The sequence below is a fragment of the Ochotona princeps genome, chromosome 16 (assembly GCF_030435755.1).
Source record: "Ochotona princeps isolate mOchPri1 chromosome 16, mOchPri1.hap1, whole genome shotgun sequence".
NCBI lineage: Eukaryota > Metazoa > Chordata > Mammalia > Lagomorpha > Ochotonidae > Ochotona > Ochotona princeps.
The window spans coordinates 39,888,505-39,902,936 of NC_080847.1; positions in this window are offsets into that span (position 1 = coordinate 39,888,505).

Sequence of the window (14,432 nt, forward strand, 5' to 3'; positions counted from 1 at the left end):
GATGCTTCTTCAATATGCAACTCAGCAACATGCAGTGTTGCTTGATGGAATTAGCTCTTACAGCAACATCTGCGTCTAGAGCCTTTGTATTTAGGGCTAGCTGAAAACGGCTTTGGCGCTGAAGTGGTTTCTGAATGTGGAGTTGGTGGCATGTGAAACCCGCCTGTGGAGCCTTCGTTTGTGTGGGATGCTCACCAAGCTGCCCTTCAGGACAATGCACTCAAATGGCAATAAGCATAGTGTGTGAACACGTAGTTTGCTTGAGAGCTGCCTGTCAGCCTGATGGTGTGTGAAGTCAGTGAGCCAAATGGAGTTGTTCTCCCACAAGAACCACTCGGCTGATGCTTCTTCAATATGCAATTCAGCAACATGCAGTGTTGCTTGATGGAATTAGCTCTTACAGCAACATCTGCGTCTAGAGCCTTTGTATATAGGTCTAGCTGAAAACGGCTTTGGCGCTGAAGTGGTTTCTGAATGTGGAGTTGGTGGCATGTGAAACCCGCCTGGGGAGCCTTCGTTTGTGTGGGATGCTCACCAAGCTGCCCTTCAGGACAATGCACTCAAATGACATTAAGCATAGTGTGTGAACACGTAGTTTGCTTGAGAGCTGCCTGTCTGCCTGATGGTGTGTGAGGTCAGTGAGCCAAATGGAATTGTTCTCCCACAAGAACCACTCGGCTGATTCTTCTTCAATATGCAATTCAGCAACATGCAGTGTTGCTTGATGGAATTAGCTCTTACAGCAACATCTGCGTCTAGAGCCTTTGTATTTAGGGCTAGCTGAAAACGGATTTGCCACTGAAGTGGATTCTGAATGTGGAGTTGGTGGCATGTGAAACCCGCCTGTGGAGCCTTCGTTTGTTTGGGATGCTCACCAACCTGCCATCAGGACAATGCACTCAACAGCATTAAGCTTAGTGTGTGAACACGTAGTTTGCTTGAGAGCTGCCTGTCAGCCTGATGGTGTGTGAAGTCAGTGAGCCAAATGGAGTTGTTCTCCCACAAAAACCACTCGGCTGATGCTTCTTCAATATGCAATTCAGCAACATGCAGTGTTGCTTGATGGAATTAGCTCTTACAGCAACATCTGCGTCTAGAGCCTTTGTATTTAGGGCTAGCTGAAAACGGCTTTGGCGCTGAAGTGGTTTCTGAATGTGGAGTTGGTGGCATGTGAAACCCGCCTGTGGAGCCTTCGTTTGTGTGGGATGCTCACCAAGCTGCCCTTCAGGACAATGCACTCAAACGGCATTAAGCATAGTGTGTGAACACGTAGTTTGCTTGAGAGCTGCCTGTCAGCCTGATGGTGTGTGAAGTCAGTGAGCCAAATGGAGTTGTTCTCCCTCAAGAACCACTCGGCTGATTCTTCTTCAATATGCAATTCAGCAACATGCAGTGTTGCTTGATGGAATTAGCTCTTACAGCATCATCTGCCTCTAGAGTATTTGTATTTAGGGCTAGCTGAAAAGGGCTTTGGCGCTGAAGTGGTTTCAGAATGTGGAGTTGATGGCATGTGAAACCCGCCTGTGGAGCCTTCGTTTGTGTGGGATGCTCACCAACCTGCCCTTCAGGACAATGCCCTCAAACGGCATTAAGCATAGTGTGTGAACACGTAGTTTGCTTGAGAGCTGCCTGTCAGCCTGATGGTGTGTGAAGTCAGTGAGCCAAATGGAGTTGTTCTCCCACAAGAACCACTCGGCTGATGCTTCTTCAATATGCATCTCAGCAACATGCAGTGTTGCTTGATGGAATTAGCTCTTACAGCAACATCTGCATCTAGAGCCTTTGTACTTAGTGCTAGCTGAAAACGGCTTTGGCGCTCAAGTGGTTTCTGAATGTGGAGTTGGTGGCATGTGAAACCCGCCTGTGGAGCCTTCGTTTGTGTGGGATGCTCACCAAGCTGCTCTTCAGGACAATGCACTCAAACGGCATTAAGCCCACTGTGCGAAATCGGAGTTTGCTTGAGAGCTGCCTGTCAGCCTGATGGTGTGTGAAGTCATTGAGCCAAATGGAGTTGTTCTCCCTCAAGAACCACTCGGCTGATGCTTCTTCAATATGCAATTCAGCAACATGCAGTGTTGCTTGATGGAATTAGCTCTTAGAGCAACATCTGCGTCTAGAGCCTTTGTATTTAGGGCTAGCTGAAAAGGGCTTTGGCGCTGAAGTGCTTTCTGAATGTGGAGTTGGTGGCATGTGAAACCCGCCTGTGGAGCCTTCGTTTGTGTGGGATGCTCACCAAGCTGCCCTTCAGGACAATGCACTCAAACGGCATTAAGCATAGTGTGTGAACACGTAGTTTGCTTGAGAGCTGCCTGTCAGCCTGATGGTGTGTGAAGTCAGTGAGCCAAATGGAGTTGTTCTCCCACAAGAACCACTCGGCTGATGCTTCTTCAATATGCAATTCAGCAACATGCAGTGTTGCTTGATGGAATTAGCTCTTACAGCAACATCTGCGTCTAGAGCCTTTGTATTTAGGGCTAGCTGAAAGGGCTTTGGCGCTCAAGTGGTTTCTGAATGTGGAGTTGGTGGCATGTGAAACCCGCCTGTGGAGCCTTCGATTGTGTGGGATGCTCACCAAGCTGCCCTTCAGGACAATGCACTCAAACGGCATTAAGCATAGTGTGTGAACACGTAGTTTGCTTGAGAGTTGCCTGTCAGCCTGATGGTGTGTGAAGTCAGTGAGCCAAATGGAGTTGTTCTCCCACAAGAACCACTCGGCTGATGCTTCTTCAATATGCAATTCAGCAACATGCAGTGTTGCTTGATGGAATTAGCTCTTACAGCAACATCTGCGTCTAGAGCCTTTGTCTTTAGGGCTAGCTGAAAACGGCTTTGGCGCTCTAGTGGTTTCTGAATGTGGAGTTGGTGGCATGTGAAACCCGCCTGTGGAGCCTTCGTTTGTTTGGGATGCTCACCAAGCTGCCCTTCAGGACAATGCACTCAAACGGCATTAAGCATAGTGTGTGAACACGTAGTTTGCTTGAGAGCTGCCTGTCAGCCTGATGGTGTGTGAAGTCAGTGAGCCAAATGGAGTTGTTCTCCCACAAGAACCACTCGGCTGATTCTTCTTCAATATGCAATTCAGCAACATGCAGTGTTGCTTGATGGAATTAGCTCTTACAGCAACATCTGCGTCTTGAGCCTTTGTCTTTAGGGCTAGCTGAAAACGGCTTTGGCGCTCAAGTGGTTTCTGAATGTGGAGTTGGTGGCATGTGAAACCCGCCTGTGGAGCCTTCGTTTGTGTGGGATGCTCACCAAGCTGCCCTTCAGGACAATGCACTCAAACGGCATTAAGCATAGTGTGTGAACACGTAGTTTGCTTGAGAGCTGCCTGTCAGCCTGATGGTGTGTGAAGTCAGTGAGCCAAATGGAGTTGTTCTCCCACAAGAACCACTCGGCTGATTCCTCTTCAATATGCAATTCAGCAACATGCAGTGTTGCTTGATGGAATTAGCTCTTAAAGCAACATGTGCGTCTAGAGCTTTTGTATTTAGGGCTAGCTGGAAACGGCTTTGGCGCTGAAGTGGTTTCTGAATGTGGAGTTGGTGGCATGTGAAACCCGCCTGTGGAGCCTTCGTTTGTGTGGGATGCTCACCAAGCTGCCCTTCAGGACAATGCACTCAAACGGCATTAAGCATAGTGTGTGAACACGTAGTTTGCTTGAGAGCTGCCTGTCAGCCTGATGGTGTGTGAAGTCAGTGAGCCAAATGGAGTTGTTCTCCCACAAGAAACACTCGGCTGATGCTTCTTCAATATGCAATTCAGCAACATGCAGTGTTGCTTGATGGAATTAGCTCTTACAGCAACATCTGCGTCTAGAGCCTTTGTCTTTAGGGCTAGCTGAAAACGGCTTTGGCGCTCAAGTGGTTTCTGAATGTGGAGTTGGTGGCATGTGAAACCCGCCTGTGGAGCCTTCGTTTGTGTGGGATGCTCACCAAGCTGCCCTTCAGGACAATGCACTCAAACGGCATTAAGCATAGTGTGTGAACACGTAGTTTGCTTGAGAGCTGCCTGTCAGCCTGATGGTGTGTGAAGTCAGTGAGCCAAATGGAGTTGTTCTCCCACAAGAACCACTCGGCTGATTCTTCTTCAATATGGAATTCAGCAACATGCAGTGTTGCTTGATGGAATTAGCTCTTACAGCAACATCTGCGTCTAGAGCCTTTGTATTTAGGGCTAGCTGAAAACGGCTTTGGCGCTGAAGTGGTTTCTGAATGTGGAGTTGGTGGCATGTGAAACCCGCCTGTGGAGCCTTCGTTTGTGTGGGATGCTCACCAAGCTGCCCTTCAGGACAATGCACTCAACTGGCATTAAGCACACTGTGCGAAATCAGAGTTTGCTTGAGAGCTACGTTTCAGCCTGATGGTGTGTGAAGTCAGTGAGCCAAATGGAGTTGTTCTCCCACAAGAACCACTCGGCAGATGCTTCTTCAATATGCAATTCAGCAACATGCAGTGTTGCTTGATGGAATTAGCTCTTAGAGCAACATCTGCGTCTAGAGCCTTTGTATTTAGGGCTAGCTGAAAATGGCTTTGGCGCTGAAGTGGTTTCTGAATGTGGAGTTGGTGGCATGTGAAACCCGCCTGTGGAGCCTTCGTTTGTGTGGGATGCTCACCAACCTGCCCTTCAGGGCTCACCAAGCTGCCCTTCAGGACAATGCACTCAAACGGCATTAAGCATAGTGTGTGAACACGTAGTTTGCTTGAGAGCTGCCTGTCAGCCTGATGGTGTGTGAAGTCAGTGAGCCAAATGGAGTTGTTCTCCCACAAGAACCACTCGGCTGATTCTTCTTCAATATGCAATTCAGCAACATGCAGTGTTGCTTGATGGAATTAGCTCTTACAGCAACATCTGCGTCTAGAGCCTTTGTATTTAGGGCTAGCTGAAAACGGCTTTGGCGCTCAAGTGGTTTCTGAATGTGGAGTTGGTGGCATGTGAAACCCGCCTGTGGAGCCTTCGTTTGTGTGGGATGCTCACCAACCTGCCCTTCAGGGCTCACCAACCTGCCCTTCAGGACAATGCACTCAAACGGCATTAAGCATAGTGTGTGAACACGTAGTTTTCTTGAGAGTTGCCTGTCAGCCTGATGGTGTGTGAAGTCAGTGAGCCAAATGGAGTTGTTCTCCCACAAGAACCACTCGGCTGATGCTTCTTCAATATGCAATTCAGCAACATGCAGTGCTGCTTGATGGAATTAGCTCTTACAGCAACATCTGCGTCTAGAGCCTTTGTCTTTAGGGCTAGCTGAAAACGGCTTTGGCACTGAAGTGGATTCTGAATGTGGAGTTGGTGGCATGTGAAACCCGCCTGTGGAGCCTTCGTTTGTGTGGGATGCTCACCAACCTGCCCTTCAGGACAATGCACTCAAACGGCATTAAGCATAGTGTGTGAACACGTAGTTTGCTTGAGAGCTGCCTGTCAGCCTGATGGTGTGTGAAGTCAGTGAGCCAAATGGAGTTGTTCTCCCACAAGAACCACTCGGCTGATGCTTCTTCAATATGCAATTCAGCAACATGCAGTGTTGCTTGATGGAGCTAGCTCTTAGAGCAACATCTGTGTCTAGAGCCTTTGTATTTAGGGCTAGGTGGAAACGGCTTTGGCGCTTAAGTGTTTTCTGAATGTGGCGTTGGTGCAATGTGAAACCCGCCTGTGGAGCCTTCGTTTGTGTGGGATGCTCACCAACCTGCTCTTCAGGACAATGCACTCAAATGGCATTAAGCATAGTGTGTGAACACGTAGTTTGCTTGAGAGCTGCCTGTCAGCCTGATGGTGTGTGAAGTCAGTGAGCCAAATGGAGTTGTTCTCCCACAAGAACCACTCGGCTGATGCTTCTTCAATATGCAATTCAGCAAAATGCAGTGTTGCTTGATGGAATTAGCTCTTACAGCAACATCTGCGTCTAGAGCCTTTGTCTTTAGGGCTAGCTGAAAACGGCTTTGGCGCTCAAGTGGTTTCTGAATGTGGAGTTGGTGGCATGTGAAACCCGCCTGTGGAGCCTTCGTTTGTGTGGGATGCTCACCAAGCTGCCCTTCAGGACAATGCACTCAAACGGCATTAAGCATAGTGTGTGAACACGTAGTTTGCTTGAGAGCTGCCTGTCAGCCTGATGGTGTGTGAAGTCAGTGAGCCAAATGGAGTTGTTCTCCCACAAGAACCACTCGGCTGATTTTTCTTCAATATGCAATTCAGCAACATGCAGTGTTGCTTGATGGAATTAGCTCTTACAGCAACATCTGCATCTAGAGCCTTTGTCTTTAGGGCTAGCTGAAAACGGCTTTGGCGCTCAAGTGGTTTCTGAATGTGGAGTTGGTGGCATGTGAAACCCGCCTGTGGAGCCTTCGTTTGTGTGGGATGCTCACCAAGCTGCCCTTCAGGACAATGCACTCAAATGGCATTAAGCACACTGTGCGAAATCGGAGTTTGCTTGAGAGCTGCCTGTCAGCCTGATGGTGTGTGAAGTCAGTGAGCCAAATGGAGTTGTTCTCCCACAAGAACCACTCGGCTGATGCTTCTTCAATATGCAATTCAGCAACATGCAGTGTTGCTTGATGGAATTAGCTCTTAGAGCAACATCTGCGTCTAGAGCCTTTGTATTTAGGGCTAGCTGAAAAGGTCTTTGGCGCTGAAGTGGTTTCTGAATGTGGAGTTGGTGGCATGTGAAACCCGCCTGTGGAGCCTTCGTTTGTGTGGGATGCTCACCAACCTGCCCTTCAGGACAATGCACTCAAACGGCATTAAGCATAGTGTGTGAACACGTAGTTTGCTTGAGAGCTGCCTGTCAACCTGATATTGTGTGAAGTCAGTGAGCCAAATGGAGTTGTTCTCCCACAAGAACCACTCGGCTGATGCTTCTTCAATATGCAATTCAGCAACATGCAGTGCTGCTTGATGGAATTAGCTCTTACAGCAACATCTTCTTCTAGAGCCTTTGTATTAAGGGCTAGCTGAAAACGGCTTTGGCACTGAAGTGGATTCTGAATGTGGAGCTGGTGGCATGTGAAACCCGCCTGTGGAGCCTTCATTTGTGTGGGATGCTCACCAACCTGCCCTTCAGGACAATGCACTCAAACGGCATTAAGCATAGTGTGTGAACACGTAGTTTGCTTGAGAGCTGCCTGTCAGCCTGATGGTGTGTGAAGTCAGTGAGCCAAATGGAGTTGTTCTCCCACAAGAACCACTCGGCTGATGCTTCTTCAATATGGAATTCAGCAACATGCAGTGTTGCTTGATGGAATTAGCTCTTAAAGCAACATCTGCGTCTAGAGCCTTTGTATTTAGGGCTAGCTGAAAACGGCTTTGGTGCTGAAGTGGTTTCTGAATGTGGAGTTGTTGGCATGTGAAACCTCCCTGTGGAGCCTTCATTTGTGTGGGATGCTCACCAACCTGCCCTTCAGGACAATGCACTCAAACGGCATTAAGCATAGTGTGTGAACACGTAGTTTGCTTGAGAGCTACCTGTCAGCCTGATGGTGTGTGAAGTCAGTGAGCCAAATGGAGTTGTTCTCCCACAAGAACCACTCGGCTGATTCTTCTTCAATATGCAATTCAGCAACATGCAGTGTTGCTTGATGGAATTAGCTCTTACAGGAACATCTGCGTCTAGAGCCTTTGTCTTTAGGGCTAGCTGAAAACGGCTTTGGCGCTGAAGTGGTTTCTGAATGTGGAGTTGGTGGCATGTGAAACCCGCCTGTGGAGCTTCGTTTGTGTGGGATGCTCACCAAGCTGCCCTTCAGGACAATGCACACAAATGGCATTAAGCATAGTGTGTGAACACGTAGTTTGCTTGAGAGCTGCCTGTCAGCCTGATGGTGTGTGAAGTCAGTGAGCCAAATGGAGTTGTTCTCCCACAAGAACCACTCGGCTGATGCTTCTTCAATATGCAATTCAGCAACATGCAGTGTTACTTGATGGAATTAGCTCTTACAGCAACATCTGTGTCTAGAGCCTTTGTATTTAGGGCTAGCTGGAAACGGCTTTGGCGCTGAAGTGGTTTCTGAATGTGGAGTTGGTGGCATGTGAAACCCGCCTGTGGAGCCTTCGTTTGTGTGGGATGCTCACCAACGTGCCCTTCAGGACAATGCACTCAAACGGCATTAAGCATAGTGTGTGAACACGTAGTTTGCTTGAGAGCTGCCTGTCAGCCTGATGGTGTGTGAAGTCAGTGAGCCAAATGGAGTTGTTCTCCCACAAGAACCACTCGGCTGATGCTTCTTCAATATGCAATTCAAAACATGCAGTGTTGCTTGATGGAATTAGCTCTTACAGCAACATCTGTGTCTAGAGCCTTTGTATTTAGGGTTAGCTGGAAACGGCTTTGGCGCTTAAGTGGTTTCTGAATGTGGAGTTGGTGCAATGTGAAACCCGCCTGTGGAGCCTTCGTTTGTGTGGGATGCTCACCAACCTGCTCTTCAGGACAATGCACTCAAACGGCATTAAGCATAGTGTGTGAACACGTAGTTTGCTTGAGAGCTGCCTGTCAGCCTGATGGTGTGTGAAGTCAGTGACCCAAATGGAGTTGTTCTCCCACAAGAACCACTCGGCTGATGCTTCTTCAATATGCAATTCAGCAACATGCAGTGTTGCTTGATGGAATTAGCTCTTAGAGCAACATCTGCGTCTAGAGCCTTTGTATTTAGGGCTAGCTGAAAACGGCTTTGGCGCTGAAGTGGTTTCTGAATGTGGAGTTGGTGGCATGTGAAACCCGCCTGTGGAGCCTTCGTTTGTGTGGGATGCTCACCAACCTGCCCTTCAGGACAATGCACTCAAATGGCATTAAGCATACTGTGCGAAATCAGAGTTTGCTTGAGAGCTACGTTTCAGCCTGATGGTGTGTGAAGTCAGTGAGCCAAATGGAGTTGTTCTCCCACAAGAAGCACTCAGCAGATGCTTCTTCAATATGCAATTCAGCAACATGCAGTGTTGCTTGATGGAATTAGCTCTTAGAGCAACATCTGCGTCTAGAGCCTTTGTATTTAGGGCTAGCTGAAAACGGCTTTGGTGCTGAAGTGGTTTCTGAATGTGGAGTTGGTGGCATGTGAAACCCGCCTGTGGAGCCTTCGTTTGTGTGGGATGCTCACCAACCTGCCCTTCAGGGCTCACCAACCTGCCCTTCAGGACAATGCACTCAAACGGCATTAAGCATAGTGTGTGAACACGTAGTTTGCTTGAGAGCTGCCTGTCAGCCTGATGGTGTGTGAAGTCAGTGAGCCAAATGGAGTTGTTCTCCCACAAGAACCACTCGGCTGATGCTTCTTCAATATGCAATTCAGCAACATGCAGTGCTGCTTGATGGAATTAGCTCTTACAGCAACATCTGCTTCTAGAGCCTTTGTATTAAGGGCTAGCTGAAAACGGCTTTGGCACTGAAGTGGATTCTGAATGTGGAGCTGGTGGCATGTGAAACCCGCCTGTGGAGCCTTCATTTGTGTGGGATGCTCACCAACCTGCCCTTCAGGACAATGCACTCAAACGGCATTAAGCATAGTGTGGGAACACGTAGTTTGCTTGAGAGCTGCCTGTCAGCCTGATGGTGTGTGAAGTCAGTGAGCCAAATGGAGTTGTTCTCCCACAAGAACCACTCGGCTGATGCTTCTTCAATATGGAATTCAGCAACATGCAGTGTTGCTTGATGGAATTAGCTCTTAAAGCAACATCTGCGTCTAGAGCCTTTGTATTTAGGGCTAGCTGAAAACGGCTTTCGTGCTGAAGTGGTTTCTGAATGTGGAGTTGTTGGCATGTGAAACCTCCCTGTGGAGCCTTCATTTGTGTGGGATGCTCACCAACGTGCCCTTCAGGACAATGCACTCAAACGGCATTAAGCATAGTGTGTGAACACGTAGTTTGCTTGAGAGCTACCTGTCAGCCTGATGGTGTGTGAAGTCAGTGAGCCAAATGGAGTTGTTCTCCCACAAGAACCACTCGGCTGATTCTTCTTCAATATGCAATTCAGCAACATGCAGTGTTGCTTGATGGAATTAGCTCTTACAGGAACATCTGCGTCTAGAGCCTTTGTATTTAGGGCTAGCTGAAAACGGCTTTGGCGCTGAAGTGGTTTCTGAATGTGGAGTTGGTGGCATGTGAAACCCGCCTGTGGAGCTTCGTTTGTGTGGGATGCTCACCAACGTGCCCTTCAGGACAATGCACACAAATGGCATTAAGCATAGTGTGTGAACACGTAGTTTGCTTGAGAGCTGCCTGTCAGCCTGATGGTGTGTGAAGTCAGTGAGCCAAATGGAGTTGTTCTCCCACAAGAACCACTCGGCTGATTCTTCTTCAATATGCAATTCAGCAACATGCAGTGTTGCTTGATGGAATTAGCTCTTACAGCAACATCTGTGTCTAGAGCGGTTGTATTTAGGGCTAGCTGAAAACAGCTTTGGCGCTCAAGTGGTTTCTGAATGTGGAGCTGGTGGCATGTGAAACCCGCCTGTGGAGCCTTCATTTGTGTGGGATGCTCACCAAGCTGCCCTTCAGGACAATGCACTCACACGGCATTAAGCATAGTGTGTGAACACGTAGTTTGCTTGAGAGCTGCCTGTCAGCCTGATGGTGTGTGAAGTCAGTGAGCCAAATGGAGTTGTTCTCCCACAAGAACCACTCGGCTGATGCTTCTTCAATATGCAATTCAGCAACATGCAGTGTTACTTGATGGAATTAGCTCTTACAGCAACATCTGTGTCTAGAGCCTTTGTATTTAGGGCTAGCTGGAAACGGCTTTGGCGCTGAAGTGGTTTCTGAATGTGGAGTTGGTGGCATGTGAAACCCGCCTGTGGAGCCTTCGTTTGTGTGGGATGCTCACCAACCTGCCCTTCAGGACAATGCACTCAAATGGCATTAAGCACACTGTGCGAAATCGGAGTTTGCTTGAGAGCTGCCTGTCAGCCTGATGGTGTGTGAAGTCAGTGAGCCAAATGGAGTTGTTCTCCCACAAGAAGCACTCGGCTGATGCTTCTTCAATATGCAATTCAGCAACATGCAGTGTTGCTTGATGGAATTAGCTCTTAGAGCAACATCTGCGTCTAGAGCCTTTGTATTTAGGGCTAGCTGAAAACGGCTTTGGCGCTCAAGTGGTTTCTGAATGTGGAGTTGGTGGCATGTGAAACCCGCCTGTGGAGCCTTCGTTTGTGTGGGATGCTCACCAACCTGCCCTTCAGGACAATGCACTCAAATGGCATTAAGCATACTGTGCGAAATCAGAGTTTGCTTGAGAGCTACGTTTCAGCCTGATGGTGTGTGAAGTCAGTGAGCCAAATGGAGTTGTTCTCCCACAAGAAGCACTCAGCAGATGCTTCTTCAATATGCAATTCAGCAACATGCAGTGTTGCTTGATGGAATTAGCTCTTACAGCAACATCTGCGTCTAGAGCCTTTGTATTTAGGGCTAGCTGAAAACGGCTTTGGCGCTGAAGTGGTTTCTGAATGTGGAGTTGGTGGCATGTGAAACGCGCCTGTGGAGCCTTCGTTTGTGTGGGATGCTCACCAACCTGCCCTTCAGGGCTCACCAACCTGCCCTTCAGGACAATGCACTCAAACGGCATTAAGCATAGTGTGTGAACACGTAGTTTGCTTGAGAGCTGCCTGTCAGCCTGATCTTGTGTGAAGTCAGTGAGCCAAATGGAGTTGTTCTCCCACAAGAACCACTCGGCTGATGCTTCTTCAATATGCAATTCAGCAACATGCAGTGCTGCTTGATGGAATTAGCTCTTACAGCAACATCTGCGTCTAGAGCCTTTGTATTAAGGGCTAGCTGAAAACGGCTTTGGCACTGAAGTGGATTCTGAATGTGGAGCTGGTGGCATGTGAAACCCGCCAGTGGAGCCTTCATTTGTGTGGGATGCTCACCAAGCTGCCCTTCAGGACAATGCACTCAAACGGCATTAAGCATAGTGTGTGAACACGTAGTTTGCTTGAGAGCTGCCTGTCAGCCTGATGGTGTGTGAAGTCAGTGAGCCAAATGGAGTTGTTCTCCCACAAGAACCACTCGGCTGATGCTTCTTCAATATGGAATTCAGCAACATGCAGTGTTGCTTGATGGAATTAGCTCTTAAAGCAACATCTGCGTCTAGAGCCTTTGTATTTAGGGCTAGCTGAAAACGGCTTTGGCGCTGAAGTGGTTTCTGAATGTGGAGTTGGTGGCATGTGAAACCCGCCTGTGGAGCCTTCGTTTGTGTGGGATGCTCACCAACGTGCCCTTCAGGACAATGCACACAAATGGCATTAAGCATAGTGTGTGAACACGTAGTTTGCTTGAGAGCTGCCTGTCAGCCTGATGGTGTGTGAAGTCAGTGAGCCAAATGGAGTTGTTCTCCCACAAGAACCACTCGGCTCATGCTTCTTCAATATGCAATTCAGCAACATGCAGTGTTGCTTGATGGAATTAGCTCTTACAGCAACATCTGTGTCTAGAGCGGTTGTATTTAGGGCTAGCTGAAAACAGCTTTGGCGCTCAAGTGGTTTCTGAATGTGGAGCTGGTGGTATGTGAAACCCGCCTGTGGAGCCTTCATTTGTGTGGGATGCTCACCAACGTGCCCTTCAGGACAATGCACTCAAACGGCATTAAGCATAGTGTGTGAACACGTAGTTTGCTTGAGAGCTGCCTGTCAGCCTGATGGTGTGTGAAGTCAGTGAGCCAAATGGAGTTGTTCTCCCACAAGAACCACTCGGCTGATTCTTCTTCAATATGCAATTCAGCAACATGCAGTGTTACTTGATGGAATTAGCTCTTACAGCAACATCTGTGTCTAGAGCGGTTGTATTTAGGGCTAGCTGAAAACAGCTTTGGCGCTCAAGTGGTTTCTGAATGTGGAGCTGGTGGCATGTGAAACCCGCCTGTGGAGCCTTCATTTGTGTGGGATGCTCACCAACCAGACCTTCAGGACAATGCACTCAAACGGCCTTAAGCATAGTGTGTGAACACGTAGTTTGCTTGAGAGCTGCCTGTCAGCCTGATGGTGTGTGAAGTCAGTGAGCCAAATGGAGTTGTTCTCCCACAAGAACCTCTCGGCTGATGCTTCTTCAATATGCAATTCAGCAACATGCACTGTTGCTTGATGGAATTAGCTGTTACAGCAACATGTGCGTCTAGAGCCTTTGTATTTAGGGCTAGCTGGAAACGGCTTTGGCGCTGAAGTGGTTTCTGAATGTGGAGTTGGTGGCATGTGAAACCCGCCTGTGGAGCCTTCGTTTGTGTGGGATGCTCACCAACCTGCCCTTCAGGACAATGCACTCAAACGGCATTAAGCATAGTGTGTGAACACGTAGCTTGCTTGAGAGCTGCCTGTCAGCCTGATGGTGTGTGAAGTCAGTGAGCCAAATGGAGTTGTTCTCCCACAAGAACCACTCGGCTGATGCTTCTTCAATATGCAATTCAGCAACATGCAGTGTTGCTTGATGGAGCTAGCTCTTACAGCAACATCTGTGTCTAGAGCCTTTGTATTTAGGGTTAGCTGGAAACGGCTTTGGCGCTTAAGTGGTTTCTGAATGTGGAGTTGGTGCAATGTGAAACCCGCCTGTGGAGTCTTCGTTTGTGTGGGATGCTCACCAACCTGCTCTTCAGGACAATGCACTCAAACGGCATTAAGCATAGTGTGTGAACACGTAGTTTGCTTGAGAGCTGCCTGTCAGCCTGATGGTGTGTGAAGTCAGTGACCCAAATGGAGTTGTTCTCCCACAAGAACCACTCGGCTGATGCTTCTTCAATATGCAATTCAGCAACATGCAGTGTTGCTTGATGGAATTTGCTCTTACAGCAACATCTGCGTCTAGAGCCTTTGTCTTTAGGGCTAGCTGAAAACGGCTTTGGCGCTCAAGTGGTTTCTGAATGTGGAGTTGGTGGCATGTGAAACCCGCCTGTGGAGCCTTCGTTTGTGTGGGAAGCTCACCAAGCTGCCCTTCAGGACAATGCACTCAAATGGCATTAAGCACACTGTGCGAAATCGGAGTTTGCTTGAGAGCTGCCTGTCAGCCTGATGGTGTGTGAAGTCAGTGAGCCAAATGGAGTTGTTCTCCCACAAGAACCACTCGGCTGATGCTTCTTCAATATGCAATTCAGCAACATGCAGTGTTGCTTGATGGAATTAGCTCTTAGAGCAACATCTGCGTCTAGAGCCTTTGTATTTAGGGCTAGCTGAAAAGGGCTTTGGCGCTGAAGTGGTTTCTGAATGTGGAGTTGGTGGCATGTGAAACCCGCCTGTGGAGCCTTCGTTTGTGTGGGATGCTCACCAACCTGCCCTTCAGGACAATGCACTCAAACGGCATTAAGCATAGTGTGTGAACACGTAGTTTGCTTGAGAGCTGCCTGTCAGCCTGATGGTGTGTGAAGTCAGTGAGCCAAATGGAGTTGTTCTCCCACAAGAACCACTCGGCTGATGCTTCTTCAATATGCAATTCAGCAACATGCAGTGTTGCTTGATGGAATTAGCTCTTAGAGCAACTTC